We start from the raw sequence: 21,408 nt of genomic DNA, 5'->3' as shown, positions 1-21,408 counted from the left end.
ATATAGAAGACACAGAGTCCGTGTGTACAGATGTGCATAGCTGGATGGATGCAATGGAAGCTCAGGGATGTTTCCTGCACAATGCTTCTATTTTCTTAGTAATATAGAAAGTAAGGTCATTACCTAAGTGTCAGGATGGAGGAGGAAATGTTTGAAGTTTGAAGAAAGAGGAGAAATAATGAAATTATCGTCTAGGAGAGTGGAAGAGAGGAGACTAAAGAAACAGGGTGTTATTGCTGAGCAGCATTGAAGCTTCCAAATAAAGTCAGCCTGCAAAGTATAAAGGGAGTAATACTAAGCTAGCTAAGGTAAGAGAAAGGAAAGGCCAGAGGGAGGGAGGGAGGGAAGGAGGGAAGAACGTAAACTTGTAAACTACTTCCACCTATTTAGACTCAGGATCTTGCTTGGGGGTCTCTTCACAGACTCTTGTCTCATAAATCCATGCCTATGATCATATTTCTTTTGCCTAAAGTAGCCTTTCTTCTTTTTTTCCTGGCAGAACTCATTTTCATTCTCTGTGGCTTCCCCTGACCCACAGAAAATCTTTGTTTTTTTCCATCCTTTGTGCCACCATTGTCCTTAGTACATACTTCTATTACTGTATTGAGCACAATGTGATATTTTTAATGTTAGTCTTCCTACTGAACTATGCGCTCCCTTAGGGCAAAGACTATCTCAAGCATCTCTGTATTCTTACCTAACACCCTGTCTAGGTATTCAATAACTGTTTATACTGGGAACTGAATGGACATTTTCTTATCTTTAATGAGAGTATCAGAACATTCCTAAATCTTTTTTCTAACAAGGAAAATTAAAACCTGCACAAAAAAAATTTTTAAAGCTTTCATCTGTTTATTCAATAAGATGTGTATTTAGGAGTTTAAAAATAGGTTGGACCCCATTATTCTTTGTGAATAATGCACATCACCGTGAAAAAAAATCAACTTCACTATATTTTATAACACTTTATTAAGACTGAACCCATATCAGTATTCCTAAACTGTAAACCATGGGGAACTGAAGTATCAAAGGATACACATTAGGGATTATATGTAATAGATTAAATGCCTTAAATTTCCTTATTGCCTTAATACAATAAATGTATAATATTTAAGCAAAATTGAATTCCTTATTAAGCAAACATGTTTGCATACACTGCCTTCTCTTTATCTTTCTGTGCCTTTTTTTAAAATTCAACTTTCAGCAATTGTGCCTGGATAGCTTTAGCTTCCGGTGCTATCTCCTGAGCTTTCTTAAAATCAGCTAATGCTTGATTGTGTTCCTTTAATCCTTGCCATCCTTGAGCTCTTTAGTTCAGTGCTTTGGTATTTGATGGGTCTATTTCAAGAGCCTCCAACTGTCAGTTGCTCCCTGCCAATTTGATATCTTCAGTTTACGAATATCGACATTCAGCATAGCATGCAGCTTAAAAGCTACAGGTTGCAGTTTCAATATATCTGCTTTCTCAGTAATACCCTTTGAACCATCCGCATATCCTCAAACTTCCGTATATTTTTTAATGGTCATTGCTTAGTTCTGGGATTTGAAAAAAGTATTTCTGGTGTTTTCTAAGTCTCCTGTTATTAATGTCTCATATGCATCTTTTAAATCTATATCTACATCCTCGGGGAAATCTGGATGACTGTCACCAGAACGATCTTTTGGGAATATTCCCCAGTCATTCCCTTTCCTTCAATTCTCCGCATTCTGCAGTAACGCAAAACTTGGCCAGTTTTTCACCTTTCACTTCTACACTTTCCAGAATTTTTCCCACACCAATTCCTTTAAATACTGGCCAAGTACCACACGTTTCCCATTCAAGTGAGGAGCTGGAAGTGTTGTGATAAAAAAACTGAGAACCATTTGCATTTCAGCCTTCATTTACCATGCTCAATAAACACTCCTGGTCATGCTTATAATAGAAATTTTCATGTTCAAATTTTTTACCATAAATACTTTCTCCACCTGTCCCTTTCTGATTTGAGAAGTCTCCATCCTGAACCATAAATTTCTTAATAATTCAATGGAACAACCATCCTTTGAAACAGAGAGGTTTCCCAATGGTGGCTCCAATGCCTTTTCCTCCTCATATATAATGCAGGAAAATTTTCTGCAGTTTTGGGTACAATTTCTGCAAACAATTCTAAGACTTCAACCAACTCACTCACCTCCCATGTCTACATCAAAGAAGACTTGTGGGTTACTGGGGTTGGAGGGGTAAGCTTGGGGGTACGGATGTGGCAGTTTGACTGCAGATGCACTTGGAAGCAGGCTCAGAGCACCTCGTGGTGGCCAGGCAGCTGAAACCCCAGAGCAACTCTCTGAGCAAAGACCTGGTGGCCAAAACCTGCACAAATTTTTAACAAAATATTGTTTACGTGATCTGTGTAATTGTCTACAACTGTTATATGAAAAGCAGCATTGTACATGTCCTTTCTCTTTATTCATCTCTACCAGCTTGTTGCAATGCCCAATAAAATCTACATTAGAAATCCACTCTTTCAAGTACATAAAATATAAATAAGGAATATCCTAATCTTTTTAAGAGGAAAAGTAACAGTTAAACATAAGCAACTTTTCTAATGTGTACCTATTGAATTGTCCCCCAGCCCCTCTTTCTGCTCAGCATCCTCCCTCACATCCACCCAGCCCCATTTACATGGGGAAAAGAATGGCTCCCAATAATCATGCTTGTACATATGACTCCCATCTACTGGCCACAACGGACTAGTGTGAAAGTAAGTATCTTAACCAAGTTGGGCTAGTAAGAGTTCTGCCTCTAAAATTTGGAATTTGGGGCAAAAGAAAAATTTAGCCTCTCTTCTGGTGGCTGAACTTGTTACAAGTAAATTCAGAAACTAGGAGCCATGTTCTTCCATGTAAACCAAAAAAGTAGAAGAAATCTGTCTAGAGGAGAGAAAACTGATACAGACTCATCGAGGGTAGTTAACGAGAGACCCAGACAGAGTCTGATAGTATACCAGCACCTGGTTCTAGATGTCACTACTACTCAATCCTTGGGCGCCATGAGATATCTATGCATCTTCTTTCTGCTTTAACTGAGCTCAAATGGAATTCTGTTGCTTGCACCAAAAGAGTAATAAGAGAAATTTATTAGAAACTGTCCAATTAAAGCCTAATGTCATTCTTCAACAAAGTAATGTGAGCAATTATCATTAAATAGTGGAAGACATTTCCAACACTCTTCTCCCCAGCATGGTGCTGGCTATCCACACGGTAAACTGTGATGAGAGAATGGTTTAGGGACCCCACAGTGGTGAATTTAAATAAATCTGTGTGGCCGAGACTGTAAAGAGTAGGCACAGCCACAGAACACTGGGCACCTGGAGAGAAGCTAAGAGTTACAAAGGAGGAATAGGTTTGCTGAGTAGAAGGAGAGTAGGGTTGACATTTGCCAACTTTGCAATTCACAACATCAAATCAAGGATACTATTATTGAGATATACTCAAGAAAAACAATGAAATAAAAAAAAAAGAGGAGCAAGAGGAAGAAGAGTAGAAGGAGGAAGAGGAGGGGGGAGGGAGAAGAGAAGGAGAGAGGGAAAGGAAAGAATAATGAAGGAACAAATGAGATAAACTCTCAAGTTCTCTTCAAATTTCAAGAGGAAACGAGCTATGAATGGAGAGAAGCCAATTCTTGAATATAACAGTTCAACTGTAATAAGAGTATTGCTGCAGATTTTTAAAATCAAGCAAACAACATGCCTGTTAAATTACTGGGTTTTCAAACTCCAGCAATTCACTGAAAAAAGAAAATTTGATCTCCCTCAAATTTCTTATAATTGGATTTTTTTCTTTAGTAAAAGAAATAAATGATCAGACACCATCACAATAAAAAGTTTCTAAGTAATGGGCTAACTTCAGAACACTTTAGGTTTGGTGATTATTTCAAGATATTTTTCAAATGTCTGCGGCTTTACCAAACCCAAAACATGTTCTGTGTTTTACCAAACCCCAAATAAATTTTGCCAAGTTCTTTTTTTACATTTAATTTTTTAAGTCATGTGTATTTTATGTGAAATTTAATTCATATGTTTCTGATTTTATACACAAATAATCAAAATTGTTTTGTAAGAACTATTTGATGTTCACAGACACATTTCGCAAACTATGAAAAGAATTTTAATAATCTTTTAAAGCCGTTTTTCCTAGAAATGGGCAATTTTTTTTCCTTGAATTTAGTTAATGTTTCTCCTTTTCCCCCAAACTTAGACCCCAAAAGTAATTAAAATATAAAAGGCTAGATTTTTTGTTTGTTATTTTTTTAATTACAAATGAAGAAAGTTCCATGTTTTTCTGAGTAACACAAAGATAGAAAACTGGGGAGATTTTCTTACTAATCCCTTCCTCCTTTTTGCTATTCTTTCATTTCTTTTTTTCTACACTTTATTAACGAAAAAAAATGTTATGTATGTTTAATGGGAAAATTTAGTGCAAAGAATTTAATCTCCTAAAAAAAAGTGGCAACTTCGGTAAAGTCTGTGTAGAATAGGCAAAGATGAACAATAGTTACGTAAAGAAGTAACACCATAGTACCATATTATCGCTGATAATGCTAACACCAAAATGACACTAGGCAAAATTGACAAAAAGCCATCGTTGATGGTCAGCTCTCTAAAATAAGATGTAATCAAGGGAGTTAATTAAAATATTTTTATGCATCCTTTACCATTCGCTCTTTCACCTGTCTCTCTCTCTCTCTGTCTCTCTGTCTGTCTCTCTCTCTCTCTCTGTCTCTCTGTCTCTCTCTCTCTCTCTCTCTCACACACACACACACACAAACACTTTTAAAATGAGACCTTAGAATTTAACATTTGAAATCACAATATAATCCTTTTTATCTTTTCTTCTAAATAACCTGGAAGAACTATGCAAACTGTCTTCATTAGTTTGAAGAGGTTTTTGCTTCTCTGTAATAAAAATACCAACAATAATAAAATTTGTCTATTTCATTAGAAGATTTAATTCTGTATAATTACTTATGTTCCTACATTAATAGTTTACCCCTTTAATATTCCCTTCCTCTGTGAGAATTCTTCCTATTCCTACATTACTAGAGCTTACTTCCTTAACCTTTTATCCCTTTGCCTAAATATTTCATTCATTTTTTAAAATAACATTTATTAGACACCTACTATATGTCATTCTATTACATTCTAGGGATACAGACGTGACCAAAACTGACAAAAAAATCTGTCCTTTTGGCCTATGTTCCAAAATATTATCATAAAATTAACTAGAAAGAAAGGATAGTAGTAGTTACATAACTTACAATTAAATGTTTTGTTTAAGGATATGATTAAGTGGATTAACTATGGCCACATTGACACTTTTATAATCAAAAGTATTTCATTCTTAAGTTGTTTACAATTTTACCTGATACTTGAGCACCTTTCATAATGTTTGCATCAAAAAATATCATGAATAAATATTAGGACTAAAAGCCACAGCCCTGACATCTCTATGAATATTAAGTTTCTGCTTATATAGCATATCATTCTATTAGATCAAGAAACTATTTAAAGGATTCCACCCGTGAAGGCTTAGAGAAATTAAATTATCATCACAAGAACACAAAATTCTCAAATAAGTGTCACATTTATTTCATTACACAAAGTTTGGGATATCAAATTTCCTCAAACTGAATCTCTATATGTGGATTTAGAAACACCTTGCCATTGGGAAAATACAGCTTGCCTGCAGCACTCAGCATACAAGAAGGAAATTAAGAAATTTGCAAAACATTGCATTTCAAGAGTAAAAGAGGCATAAAAATACACGCCTCCCAGTAACTACAAATTATTACTCAGAATAGATTTTAACAATAATACACTTTTTGTTTGGAATTTCTGGCCTGAGAGCCCTCCTAGTACATGTGTTGTAGACAATTATCTAGCAAATGCACTATTTTGTAGTCATTCAGTGTGGCAGGAGTGAGGGCTGTGGGGTCAGTGCAGATTAGAACACTACCTTGATTACTTTCTAGCTGTGTGACATTGGCTGGGTCACTTTAACCTTGTTGAGATTTATAGGGTTGTTATCAAAATTTAATGAACCAGATACTACCTATTTTATTTCATTTAATCATCACAACAATCCTGTAATAATTCAATAAGTAACACCCTGTAATAATTTAATAGGTATTTTAGAGTTAAAGAAATTATTTAAATGTCTGTCATAGTACTTGGCACATAGTAAACACTCATAAGTTAAGTCCCTTCCCTACTGCGTGAGAGTACACAAAGTCTCTTGTATGCATAAGGAGAGCAAAATGTATATTCAGCTGTTTAGTTACTTAATACTTGTCTTAGGCTTAATAAACACTGTTCATTCTTTTTAGAATCAGTTTGCATGACTAACAGATGGCCGTAAAAAGTAGGTCCCTAACCTTCTACTGCTTGGTCTATCCTTTCACACGTCAAAAACAGCAAGGCTTATAGTAAAGACTAAAGACAAATGAGTTTAGTCATCTCACATTCCAGTAGATTCCTATCTTTCTTTTGGTATCTCTTCAGGGAAAAAGAAGGGCCAATTCTCCTCTTCCTTCCATTTCCCCCATTTTATTTCATTTTTGTCATATATTTTATTTCTACATGTGCTATAAATCCCATAACAATTTATTCATTTTACTTTAAACAGTTATCTATTAAAAAATAACAAAAGTTAGTACTTTACAGTTATGCACATATTTTTCATTTTCTATGCCTTTCATTCCATCCTATGGGTCAGTATTATTCACAGTGCTAAAACATGGAAACAACCAAAGTGTCATTCCATAGATGAATGGATAAAGATGTGATTCATATATACAATGGAATACTGCTTGGCGATAAGAAAAAATGAAATACTGACATTTGTGGGAACATAGATGGGTCAGTCCTGAGAATATCATGCTAAGTGAAATAAGTAAACAGAAAAAATCGAGAACAATATGATTTTACTCATATGTGGGTTATAAAACTGAAAGCAACAATCAAACAAACAAAAAGTCACAAATACTGAACAGTACAGTGGTTACCAGAGAAAAGTGGGGAGAGGTAGAAAGGGTAAAGAAACTCAAATATATGGTAACAGAAAAATATTTGACTTTGCGTAATAAACACACAACACATTGTACAGATGATGTATTACAGAACTGTACACTTGAAACTGTATAATATTATTAACTAATGTCGCCCCAATAAATTTTTATGAGTTAAAAATACATAAATAAATGCGATTTTAGTCTAAAGGGAAACATATGGCTTATGATACTCTATATAGCTTTACTTACATATGTATTATACATATTAAAATATATATAATATGTAATACATATCCTTGTGTGTGTGTGGGTGTGTGTATGTGTATGTGTATATATATATGTAAACTCAAGAAGGGTCAATTCTTAAGAGTGACATCTTCCATAAAGAAAGGTGAGTGGGTAGATTTCCGGTCAAGACAGTGAAGTAGGTGAACACTGTGCTTGTCTCCTCTCATGACTACATCCAAATGACAACTAAACTATAGATCAACATTGAGAATTGCCTGAAGTCTAGCTGAACTGAAGTCCAACAAGTAAGGACATACAGAAGATGCCTCAAGACTGGTAGCAGGAGTAGAGACATGGAACAGGTTGGTATCAAACCTATGTGAGACCATTAAACATCAGGAGGGATATCTTGGCTGCCACGGTGCTCCCAGAAGAGTGACGGGTTCCAGACCCCCACCAGGCTCACCAGCCCAGTATGCCAGTGACAGGAAGAAAAGGCCCCATAACTTCTGGCTGTGAAAACCAGCAGAGATTGTGGCTAGGTGAGACAGAGAATGACTAGAGTTCGAAGGGTTCCTCTTAAAAGGCCAACACATAGACTTACTCGCTGACAGACTCACTCACTCTGAGCTCCAGCTCTAGGGCAGCAGCTTGAAAAGTACCAAGTACATACAGGGCAGAACTGAGTTGTCTGGCTTCAGAGAAAGCAGGAGGCACAGCTTTCTCCCAGAAGAGTGCTAGCAGAATGTATTGTTTCTTTGTTGTGCCTTCCCTGTTCCCAGAGTGCAGACACAGGTGGCTGCCATATCTGGGTTTCTATCAACCTGGCTCACATCATTTGCCTGCCCCACCTTCGTGATTCCCTGAAACCCCAACCCACCCAACTTTTGGGTACACCCAAGCCACTTCCAGTAGCTTTTCCAGGCAAACAGCCTATCTTGGCTCCTGCTGTGTACTTTATTAAAATCTCTCAAAGGTTCACAAAACCCAAATAAGCAGCATCTGATTTCCACATGTCTTATATATCTTGTTGAGTAGCTCCAAGCTTGGCACTAGTGGCAGCTGGCCTCAGTTCTCAGCTTGGCTTCTTAAGGCACCTCCAAGCCTAAAACAAATGATGACCATCTGTGGATTGCTTTGTGGCTCATGCCAGGTGGCTCTGGGCAGGGTACAGGCTGTGGCTGAACTTGTCCTAAGGCTGGACCCCTCCCAGGAAGCCCTGAGGCTGGCATCCCCAGTGGCCAGCTTCAGAAGAAGTGGGAGCATCACCCTGCTACCCACAAAGACAACACACCCAAAGAACAGACTTGGCAGGCACCAGAGCCCCATTAAAGCAAATCCTGCTCTGCACGGTTAGCCCCTGCACCACAACTCCTCCACTGCAGTCATGGCCAGTCCTCACAACCAATGAGTGTCAATACCTCCTATTGACATGCAAACATCAACAAAGACTCAAGAACAACAGGAGGGCATATGCAACCCACACAAGGACACACATGAAGTACCCAGCTCAGGTGACCAGGAAGACTGTGTCACTGAGCCACACAGCACACCTACTACATAAGACCACTCTAATAAGACTGGGAGACATAGCAGCTCTACCTAATACATAGAAGCAAATGCAGGAAGGCAGGCAAAATGGGGCGACAAAGAAACATGTCCCAAATAAAAGACGAGAACAAAGCTCCACAAAAAGAGCTAAACAAAATGGAGACAGGCAATCTACCACAAGCAGAGTTCTAAACACTGGTCATAAGGATGTTCAGTGAGCTCCTGGAGAATTTCAATACAGAGAAAACATAAAAATGGAGATACAAAACATAAGAAAAAATTAGTCAGAAATAAAGAATACAATAATGGAAATGAAGAATACATAAGAGGGAATCTAAGTAGATTAGAGGAAGCAAAGGATCGGATCAGCAATTTGGAAGATAATGTAGCAGAAAACACCCAATCAAAACAGCAAAAAGGAAAGAAAAATGAAGGGTTTAAGGGGCCTCTGGGACAACATCAAGTATACCAAAATTTGTATCATAGAGGTGCCAGAAGGAGAAGAGAGACAGCAAGGAATTGAAAACTTATTTGAAGAAATAATGACAGAAAACTTCCCTAACCTGGCAAAGGAAACAGACATACAAGCAAGTGTAGAGAGTCCCAAACAAGATGAATACCAAAAGGCCCATATCAAGACACATCATAATTAAAATGTCAAAGCTTAAAAACAAAGAGAGAATTTTAAAAGCAGCAAGAGAAAAGCAGTTAGTTACCTACAAGGGAGCTCCCATAAGACTGTCAGTTCATTTCTCAACAGAAACTTTGCAGGGCAGAAGGGATGGGTATGAAACATTGAAAGTGATGAAAAGAAAGGACCTAAAACCAAGACTACTCTACCCAGAAGGCTATCATTTAGAATCAAAGGACAGACAAAGAACTTGCCAGCCAAAAAAAGCTAAAGGAGTTCATCCCTACCAAACCAGTATTACAAGCAATGTTAGAGGGACTTCTTTAAGATAGAAAAAAAAAAGGTCAAAAATATGAATAGTAAAATGGTAATAACTGCATATCTATCAACAATTACTTTAAATAAAAAAGGATTAAATGCCCCAATCAAAAGACATAGGGTGGCTGAATGGATAAGAAAACAAGACCCTTACAGATACTGCCTACAAGAAACTCACTTCAGATCAAAAGACACACTCAGACTGAAAGTAAAGGTATGGAGAAAAATAGTTCATGAAAATAGAAACAAACAACAAAAAAAGTAGCAACACTCATACAAGAGGAAATAGACTTTAAAACAAATGCTATAACAAGATACAAAGAAGGACGCAGTAATACCAATTTTGGGTAGTTTTTCAAAGAAACCCGACATGCTACTTCGAGGGGACATGTGCATCCATAAGTTTATTGCAGCATTGTTTACAATGACCAAGATGTGGAGGCAACCTGACTGTCCATTGATAGATGAGTGGATAAAGAGGAGATGGTGCATGTATACAATAAAATATTGGTCAGACATAAAAAAGAATGAGATCTTGCCATCTGTATCTACAAAATGGACCTAGAGGATATTGTGCTGAGTAGAGTAAGTCAGATAGAGAAAAATGGACATAATGTGATTTTGCTTATAGGTGGAATTTAAAGAACCAACAAACCAAACATACAAAACAGAAACAAACTCACAGATACAGAGAATATTTTGAAGGTCACCAGATGGGAGGAGGGTTGGTGGATTGGGAAGAAATTAAGATATACAAATTGGTGTTAGAAAGTAGTCATGTGGATATAGAGTATTGCATAAGGAATATGCTAATATCTACATATAGTACCAGGTGGATACTAGACTAGTTGGGGGATGATTTCTTAAATTATATAAATGTCTAACCACTATGCTGTACACCTAAAATTAATATAAAATAATATTCAATGTCAATTGTAATTGAAAAATTAAGAAAGGGGGGAAAAGGTGAAGGGGAAAAAGAGGTTCAAATGTCCAGGTTTAAAATAAGTCATGGGGATATAATGTAGAGCACAGGGAATACAGTCAGTAATATTGTGATATTGTGATATGGTACCAGATGGTTGCTGGACTTATCATGGTGATCACTTCTTTAGGTATATAAATGTTGAATAACTATGACGTACACCTGAAACTAATATATATTAGCTATATTTTTAAATAAAATATTAAAAATAAATAAATGTTATTGTTCCTCTTTTTTAAGCATTACAAAGGGTGGTATGATAAGACATTGAAGAGAGAAATTAAAGAAGAGACAAATAAATGGAAACATATACCATGCTCATGGATAGGAGGAATTAATATAGTTACAATGCCCATACTACCCAAAGCAATAAATAGATTCAACAAAATCCCTATGAAAATACCAATGACATTTTTCACAGAACTAGAACAAATAATCCTAAAATTTATATTAAACAATAAAAGACCTCGAATAGCCACAGCAATCCTGAGAAATAAGAACAAAGCAGGAGGGTACCATGCTACCTGACATCAAATTATATTACAAGACTATTGTAATCAAAAGAGTATGTTGTTGGCATAAAAATAGACACATAGACCAATGAAACAGAATAGAGAGCCCAGAAATAAATCCATGCCTATATAGTCATTTAATCTATGACAAAGGAATCAAGAATTCACATTGTTGTAAAGATAGATGGTGCTGGGAAAACTGGACAGATGGACAGACACAAGCAAAAGAAATGAAACTGGACCACCGTCTTATGGCCTATACAAGAATAAACTCAAAGTGGATTATTTAAGACTTAAATGTAAGACTAGATATCATAAAACTCCTAGAAGAAAATATAGGAAATAAACTCTCAGACATTACCCTTAGTAATATTTTTACTGATATATCTACTCAGACAAGGGAAACAGAAGAAAAAATAAGCAAATTGTACTACATCAAACAAAAAAGTTTTTTCACAGCAAAGAAAACTATCAACAAAACAAAAAGGCATCCTACTGAATGGGAGAATATATTTGTCAAAGATACATCTGATAAGGGGTTAATATCCAAAATTTACAAAAAACTCTTATAACTCAATATCAAAACAATCTAATTTAAAAATGAGCAGAGGACCTGAATAGACGTTTCTCCAAAGAGGACATACAGATGGCCAAGAGACATATGAAAAGATGCCCAATGTTACTAATCACAGAAATGCAAATAAAAACCACAACGCAATACCACCTCACTCTTGTCAGTATGGCCATCATTAATAAATCAACAAACACGTGCTGGTGAGGGTGTGGAGAAAATAGAGCCCTTGTATACTGTAGGTGGGATTGCAAATTGATGCAGCCACTATGGAAATCAGTATGAAGTTTCCTCAAAAACTTAAAAATAGAACTGCTTTATGACCCAGCAATTGTACTCCTGGGAATTTATCCAAAGAAATTCAAAACACTTAGTCAAAGAAATATATGCATCCCTATGTTTACTGCAATGCTATTCACAATAGCCAAGATATGGAAACAACTGAAATGCCCATCAATAGACAATTAGATAAAGAAATCCTGGTGCATTTATACAATGGAGTGTTACTCTGCCATAAAAAAGAATGAAATTTTACCATTTGCAACAACATGGATGGACCTAGAGGATATTATGTTAAATAAAATATATCAGCTTGAGAAAGACAAATACCATATGATCTCGCTTATACATATACAGAACCTAAAATAAATAAACAAACAAATAAATAAATGAACAAACACAGTAGAAATAGACTCATAGGTACAGAGAATAAATTAATGGTTGCTAGATGGGATGGGAGTTAGGGGATGGGTGAGAAAGGTGAAGGGACAAGGAAGTATAAATTGATAGTCACAAAATAGTCACAGGGATGTCAAATACAATATGGGCACTAAAGTCAATAATGTTGTAAAGACTATGTAGGGTGTCAGATGGGTACTGGACTTTACAGGGGCTCACTTCATAGATTATATAAATGCCTAACCACTGTGCTAGACACCTGAAACTAATATAAAATAATATTGAATGTCCAAAAAAAAAGAAAGATGGTGACTACCTACATTTTTTTTTTCTACCTGAAGGGGAAATGCACACAATAGTTGGGTTGGTTAATACTGAAGAAAAGTACCCAGAGAGGAGACAGAGGAATCCCTACCCGGCCAATAAACTTGAACATTTTTGAAGGGTACTGGGAGAACACTTATTTAATTGTTGCTCTTATTGCTTTCTTCTCTACATAACACTGAATTCTTAGTTACTGACTCGCAAGAAATGTGCCCACTGAAGATCCCTGAAGAATCACAATGTTAGGACAAACAGCCAGGCAACAACTCTCTTCATGTATCTCCCTGTCTGCTCTGAAGTTTAAATCCTGAGTACTGTTTCCATTTGGAGCTCCCTGACCCACAGGGACCACTTAATGGTTTCCTTGTACTGCAGGGTTTTCCTCCTATAACTACAATACTTAATAATGCTATAACTACAACAGAGCCAAATTTTAGGGTAGATGGTTTCTCTAGTCATACTATCATATTTGTATTCTAAGTTTAAACTCCTTATTTGTATGGAGTTATTTGTATGGCAACTTATTTGTATGTTTGGAAAATTTTTCTGTAAAGAGTTGTCTCAATATTTATAATTTTTTTTATTTCTTAAGACCGATATTAATGTCTAATTCATTAATATAATGCAAGTCCTCTACCTTTATACTTATTTTATAATTCACAGAAAATTTAAAATAATTTTCCAAATAAATAGCCCTAGATTGTTTTACGAGATGACTGTTAAAACTTTCTAACTTGAAAAACCAACGAATTGCTCAATTCTCCACATCACTTCATAGAGACAAGGATCAATTCCTCCATCTACACAATATGTACAGTGATATTTGTTGCTCACCCACCCAGGCATAAAGTCAAAATATATGAGTTAGTGTTAAAGGCAATGAGTGGCTCATATAAAAAGATAATGAAAATACCAAGTAACATCACATCATTAGAATAACGACTGCTTGAGTAAACACAGCAAATGGAAAGACCTCTAGAACCTGCCACACGATTTTATTCCCTCCGCCTAGAGCCAAATTCAGGCTGGCCCTCCTCTCCTATGCTTGGTTCCAAACATTTTATAATACCCTACAAAGTTTCATAATTTTATGGGTTAGGCTGTCTAGTGGAATTTGTTTTAAACTCTGGGCCAGACTCCTATTTTCATTTACAAAATCTTCTTTCTTAATAATTGGGTGAAAGAGAGCTATAAATTTCTTTTTGCATAAATCACGTTTTGTTTATTGTTGCTTACTTGAGGGAAACTATAAAACTAAGACTACATTCTATTTATTATAGAAGAATTAAAGCATACTAATTGAATAATTACAACAGGTGCCAACACCAGACTAAAGCAAAATCCTGGAAATCTAAGCATGTTTTCCCCACTGTGATGCTGGTATCCAAACAGGGTGGTGTCAGCAATATTATGTGACATACAGATCATCAGAATAATTTTCTGCTACTCAACTTCAATGCAGATGTAGAGAGAACATTGACAAAATGAGAGATTCTCAATGCCCCTGGAGCCATCACCTAACTTCAGACATAAATATTTGTTGAAATTGTCATGATCTCACTTGGCTCCTGACCAACAGAAGTTAAAGGAGTGGGAGGTGGCCTTTGGAATCAAAACAAGGCAATGATACAAATATTTATTAGCTCTTTCTTTCTACAGCTTTCATAATGGGGATGAATATTCTCCCCATACAGATTCCTCTAAATATAAAATTCGTACATCAATACTGAGCTAGACGTTAGATAGATGGGTAGATAGACGGAGAGACAGTAAGTTTGATAAGGAATGGGGGTGTCAAGATAGTCTCAAACTATGTCCTTACAAAATGCTTATTACAAAGAGTAATAAATCACAAAGACAGACTGGCAGATACCACCTTAAAGTGAACATCATCAATAATGGGACAAATAGAAATCATGATGGGATACAATGAGAAGAACCCTGCACCACTTCTGTGATATTCCTGCCAAAGACACATAAATGGAATCTAATCAATAGTAAACAAGGAAGACATATATTGAGGCCACACCTCCAAAATAAATGCTCTATAATCTTCAAGGTCAGAGAAGTCAAGGAAAAAGTGAGGAACAGTTGAAGGAGACTAAAGAGGCACACGTGGCAACTGAAGGCAACGTGAGATTTTGACCTGGATCCTTTTGCTACAAAGGACATTTTCAAGATTATTTATGAAACTTGCATGGTATTTGAGGACAAGATGATAGTCAAATATCAGTTTTAATTTCCTAATTTTGATGTTTTTTTGTGTTTGTGTGATTCCTTAGGAGAATGCTGGCAGTAGTAAGAAATAAACTAAAGTATCCAAGGGTGATGGAATTATGAAGGCAACTTGCCCACAAATAATTTAGGGGGAAAAAATTTTTTTGTATGCTCTTCTTGCAATTTTTCTGTAAATTTGAGATTGCTTCAATGTAAAATATGTTTTTATAAATTAACACACTGATGTAAATGCACTGATGTTCAATAACTTGAAAAGTTCAATAATGAAAAGACAAAAGCAGAGCTGTCAGAACAATAATTGCTGCAAGCTATCTGGCAAGTTTTACATAAAGGTTTGTAAAACAAAAATGCTTTTATTGTTTGTTGTACGGCCATTTCATTTCTGATTGTCTGGCTGCTGCCACCAGTGCTGATTCTGCCACTGCTTTTCAAGTGGAGCACATACGTAGTAGACACTGGAGCAGTAAAGTGACTCTGTCTCTAGTAAGAGCACAGTATGTTCCCATGACAACTTTGAATTCCAAGATCCACAAGCACAGCCCATACCTTTGTTTACCTACTGGCATGGGAAACCCTTCACGTCATCATGATTTCATATCCAAGCTAATTTTTTAAAACTAAAATTGGCACTCCATAGGAGTAATTCAGTATCCGACAGACAGCTTGTGATACATGTAGTTTTAAGAATGTGTCATTCAAGAGGTGACAAGTACCCTACACTAAAGTGGCTGACAGGTTGATAGTCAATAGCAGTAAATACACAGCCTAAGGATGCATGTGATGTTCAGCCCTGGTGACATAGAATGCAGTGTTAAAAAAAAATCTTGGGCTTTATGTCTCTGGTGATGAATCATTTGAGAATTTTCACATATAAAATGTATCTAATCAATGATCTCATACAAATCCTACTTCTCAAATATAATCTAGGTCTAGGCCACGGCAAATGTGAATCTATAGCTAACAACCACACAGATATAGTGATATATCTTTTCTTGTTTTAATTAAAGTTTATTGGGGTGACAATTGTTAGTAAAGTCACATAGGTTTCAAGTGTACGGTTCTATCTTTAAATCGACTCAAAAGGCTCTGCTGCTCCAGCACAAGCTCCCAGCTCCAGGAGGGAGTTTATAACACATCACAAGTAAAGGTAATCTCAGTCATTTTCAAAATTAATGATTTTTTTACTGTAGTGGTTTACATCCTCTCAAGTTTCCCCAGGCAAGGACATACATTGATTTTAATTTTATTTAAATGGTATACATATAGTCTATGTATTTACTTTGGTCTATTTTTTTCTTCCCTTAGCAACATATTAAGACAGAATTATTTCTTATGTCAAGAAACATTTTTCAGAACCTGGCTGCATAGAATTCCCCTGAATAGATGTACCTATCCTATTTCCTTGTTAGTTGACAAACAGTTGACGCTATCTGAATCTCTGATTATTTCCTTTGATAATAAAAGTTAATTTAAACCACTGAGTCCAAATGTGTACACACAGTATGGCTTTTGATAGTACTAACAAATTGCCCACCAGCAAGGTTTTAACAATTTGTTGTCTCATGAGCCTCTTCTCCTTCCCCTTGTCAGCACTATTATATGTCAGTGAAACAAATTGAATTATTAAGGAATTAAATAATTATATCTAATTGGGTAGGCCACTCCTTGAAAAAAAAATTACTTAGAGATTGATGTCTTTTGAGCACCAGAGAGTTTTTTGTTTGTTTTTCAGAGAATACTATTGCCTTAAAAGGCTGGTTATCTGCTTATCTCAAAGAATAAGCATATCCTTCTGGATACTACCAGCCTTCACAGAGATGGCTGGCTAAAGAGATGGATAGCTTTGCCCACAAAGCAAAGAAATATTTCTTGGACTTCTTTCTGAGTTCTACACCAGTCACTTCAAATATTGCAACTCGTTTCCTTTTGCCAAAATCAGGTCATTCACCAACTGTTTTTAATTAGCTATGGTTGAGATGATGTTTTCATTTTGCCCCCTCAATCCCCTTTTCTGAAACCTAAGTTTCCAAAACAATTACCTATTAGGCTGGAAGTCTCATGCTTTTTGCTAAGCTTGAGGGTGAAGCAAAGTTTTGTTTGTTTGTTTGTTTGTTTTTGGTTAGCACTTGTTTTGGAAAGTTTGTAAACCCATCTAGTTCTTTCTGAGGATCAGATAGCCAAATAAATATAGGTGCCATTTTGATAGTATAGTTATTAAAATACTGTGCATTCTTGTTATTCTACTTGGTGTTGGCTTTCTAAAGTACTACTACAGAAAACACATAAGCTTATTGACTCCATTCACATTATTATAAACATAAAGGTGCAAAGACAAGATAAGGCACTTGAATTTAGCTAATTAAATATATTCAGAGAAAAGCATACTTAAATGTATGTGAGCAAACGTCTAACTTATTTACTTGGGCTTTTCAAAATTAATCTTTCTCATATTACCAAGAAGTAGAAATTTCTCTCCTCACTATCCCATTATTATTTTTTATTTGAAATATGTTATAGTATAAAAGGTAATATACTATTAAGAAAGACATTGTAAGTGAACTGAGGGGGAAAATCTTTATATGATTATTATTGTGTAGCCCTTTTCATTTTAATGTTTGCTGTGGTATAATGAAAATCTCAACTTAATGTTGCATAAAAAATCATTTTTGTATTTAAATTTTCTTTCTCCTACACAATACCCATTTGGAATAAGGCACATGGAATTGGATTTTTTTTTATTAATTAACCTAGAAGAATGATGCCTTATGAATGGTTTTCAGCTGCTATTGCATGTTCCAAACTACATCTGCAAAATAGTTCAGTCTAGTGACACAAGGAAAAAAATAACCTAACAGTTGTATTTCTTCAGAACTCCTAGACTGAGCATGTGAAACCAGGAAGCAAACTTCACAGTTTATGAGGCTCCACAGTATTCAGCTTGACTCTGTAATAACTCAACAACAACAAAAAAATCCATTTTAGCTTCAAAATGGAGCTTTTGTTCTTCTACACATCTCTTTTTTTTTTTTTTTAAATCTTGGAGTTCTCTTATCTGATTCTTTTAAGATGGTATGTGGATATTTCTTTTGCCAGAGCAAATAATTTTGGGTACGTCACGGAGAACAAGTTAATTGTTAGCTGGACTCAATGTATTGATCATTGGCCCCATTTCTGCATGTTGTCAGGACCAGTTCTCAGAGGAGCTATGTCCACCAAGCTCAGACTGAGTTTTGGACGCAACAGACAAACAGGATCTCCGGATGTGGTGTCAATCCCATTCCTGTCACTTGCTGACTGTTTGACCTTATGTATGTCATTTGACTTTCATGTCTCAGCATTTTCAACTGTAAAATGGAAAGAATAGCAATACTTGCCCGACAAGGGTGTTATGAAGATTAAGAAATATAATGTATATAATCCTTTGCAGGGTTTGGGACATTATATGCAGTGTAATCTGTTAGCTATGTTTATTATCCTTTTATTTTACTCTGCCTATAGTCCAGAAAGCATTCACAGAAAACATAGAAACTGGATTATATTCAAAATTTAAGTTCACTGGAATGTTTCAAATTTTATCATTTCTCTTTTTTTGACCACTCATGATATAGCCAGCTTTATAAATTTCAGCATTTCAAATACTTATATATAAGATGTAAATATGAGATTTTCTTATGTATACATTTCTCACATTTTAAAAATATTTTCAAAATTTAAAAAATGACAAAATTGCATGTTTGGAAAGACTCAGGATAGCTTTAAAATATAACTATTTAAAATGTTTTTGTAAAGTAAAATTATTGATGAAGAAAAAAATTATCTTGATGCTCAAAGAAGTATATTTTTCCCATATTAAAGGCTAATTAATTTATTCAACAAAAATCTCATTTAATAAGCATTATCAAGAACCTACTATGGTAAGTACTGCTAAGTAGGTATTAAGTACCTTCTTCAAGGAACCGTGCTTGGTGATGAGCAGATAGAAGCAGATTCTGGCTTCCTCACAGAGCTCACTAACACCATTCAGATCACTTTGTTCACAGTCTTAGCACACTTGATAGGAAAATCCTAGGATTTATCTTTTCAAACATATACCTGTTTTTAAAAATGAACAAATAAGACACTCAGATTCTATTTACAACTCTTTTTTTCCTGGAGCTTTTCCCATATAAAACCACGATTTCTAAGGTCTGTGAAGAGAGTGGATATAGCCTAACTTATTTTTATAAAAATCTAATGGCTGTATCTATACAATGACAAAGTAAATTATTTTTAAATTTTCAATTTCAGCTGAGCTCGTTGCTTGAAATCACATAAACTGCCCCATAGAATAGTTCTGAAGATTAAATGACATAATGTTTATACAACACCTAGTACAATGTAAGAACACAATAAATGACAGCTATTAGTATTATTATTTACAGCTAAGGCAATAGAGAAAAGGATTCTTATCCACATTTTAGGTGGCATAGCATTAATCGTTCGTCTTGTGTGGCCAGTATGCTTCACAGTGCAAATGTAACCCATGTAATAACAACTTTCATATTATAATTATAAATATTTTCAATTATTGAGAGGCTTTCTCTGGTCTAAATTTCCATACATTGATTTCTCATAATAATTTTGAAAGGTAGATATTCATTTCATCATTTTACATAGGAAGAAACTGAGGTTCCTCCAGAGTGAAATAATCATGCCAAGTTGACATGGTTAGTAAGTGACAGAACCAGGATTCAAACCTAGACTTGTCTGGCTCCAGAGTCTTTCCATTTGTCATGCTGCCTCTATTGGAAAAATTTGTTAATAAAATTGAATTTATAAAGTTGTTTTCTCTTCAGTCCAGAATTCCTAAAGACTCCAAAAAGATGTCTGGGATTTGCTCACCACTATTTCAACAAAACTATACACAACTCTTTAGTTTGATTTTGTTAAACAGAATAATTTCCCAATATCAGAAAAAATGAAGATGATTTTAGAGTGCAAAAGCATTACCTGGACAGTTTAAGGTTTGGGCTGATAATATACAATTCTTTTCTCTCTCTCATTTTGTCTCTTACATAACAGAAACCAAAAGACAAAATGCAGGAATCTCAGGTAGAGGTTTTCTCACTAAAGTGAACACATCCTGCTGATACCCGCAGTCTTCTCACATGGCTGAAAAGACTATGGCAACTTAGAAATCAGACCAAAATTAGGTGACAAACATGTTCTTACAGCAAATAAAAAGTATGAAATGTCTTTTATTTCAAAATGGAAATACAGTCACGGCTAAAACGTCTCGTACTTGTCAGCTTCTAAACTGACAAGCTAATTCTGTAGGGAAAACTTTGATGGATCAAATTTGGTTCCCATTAGAAAGTCCAAGAGAGATAGAGAGGCAAGCTGAAGAGTTACCCCTGAAATAAATAAAAGCATATTCTTAGGGCAGGCAAGGAATATCGGTGAAGTACAAAAAGGAACAAGACTTGAAGTACGTTTTTTAAGGCAGAACATAAAATTAAGCAAATTAATATGATTCAGTAGTGAATTCATGATTTTTTTCAAATCACATAGCGGTAACTTTAGAGGCAAGTATTCATTTACGTACTCTGAATTTCCCTTCAATCTGATTTCTCATTTCCTTTCTTATTTAAGCAATTTTTTGAGGACACTTAACATATTCATTGATGGTATATATTTTGTCCAATCTCTTACCTCAATACAGAATCAATATCTTTAATCTGTTCAATACTCAGGAATTACAGTGGAAGGGAGAGGAAAACCCCCAGAGTTCTTTTGCCTGGTCACTCTAGTCAGTCCTACAACCTCAAGCAAAGCTGATTGAGCCAAACACTTATCAATACAAATAAAACACTGCAAGAGACTTGGCAGGCCTTCGTGTGTTGTCTGAACATTTTCCACTAGGCAAAGCCAGCTCCATCACCACTTACTACTCCTATTCATCTTGCAGTCAAAACTCCAACATCTGGAAAGAATAATCATAATTTTTAACATGTCAGTCCTTAGAGGGCTCATGAAAGTAGAGAAAATAAGAATCCCCCAGGATGTCTAAGTCACTTAGAAAGTTAAGTGGTAAAAACTAGTCCTTCTTTCCCCTACATTTGTAATTAAAGAGGGAGAGCAAAAATTAAATATGCACAGGGAGCTGCCTTTTATTGGTATTTACAATGTCTTACAAATCTTGTAGATTCTACTGGCACTTGCAGTTTAGCAGGAGTATTCTCCCAGTAAACTCTTAAATGCTAGCTGCAGGACAATGTCATTCTTTCTTGTTAAATCCTCTAAATCTTAACTGACTATAGATCATGGTGGTGTCCATACTGGGAAGTA

The 21,408-nt window shown here is 35.5% G+C and overlaps 1 pseudogene; it reads right to left on the bottom strand.

Annotated features, from left to right (window-relative positions):
* Positions 1-1,132: 1,132 nt before the first annotated feature.
* The window catches only part of LOC109453548 (peptidyl-prolyl cis-trans isomerase D), a 121,378-nt pseudogene continuing 101,102 nt past the window's right edge, over positions 1,133-21,408 (bottom strand).

This window comes from Rhinolophus sinicus, linkage group LG06 (assembly GCF_036562045.2).
Source record: "Rhinolophus sinicus isolate RSC01 linkage group LG06, ASM3656204v1, whole genome shotgun sequence".
NCBI classification, from domain to species: Eukaryota; Metazoa; Chordata; class Mammalia; order Chiroptera; family Rhinolophidae; genus Rhinolophus; species Rhinolophus sinicus.
This window is presented reverse-complemented; position numbering and strand designations above follow the sequence as displayed.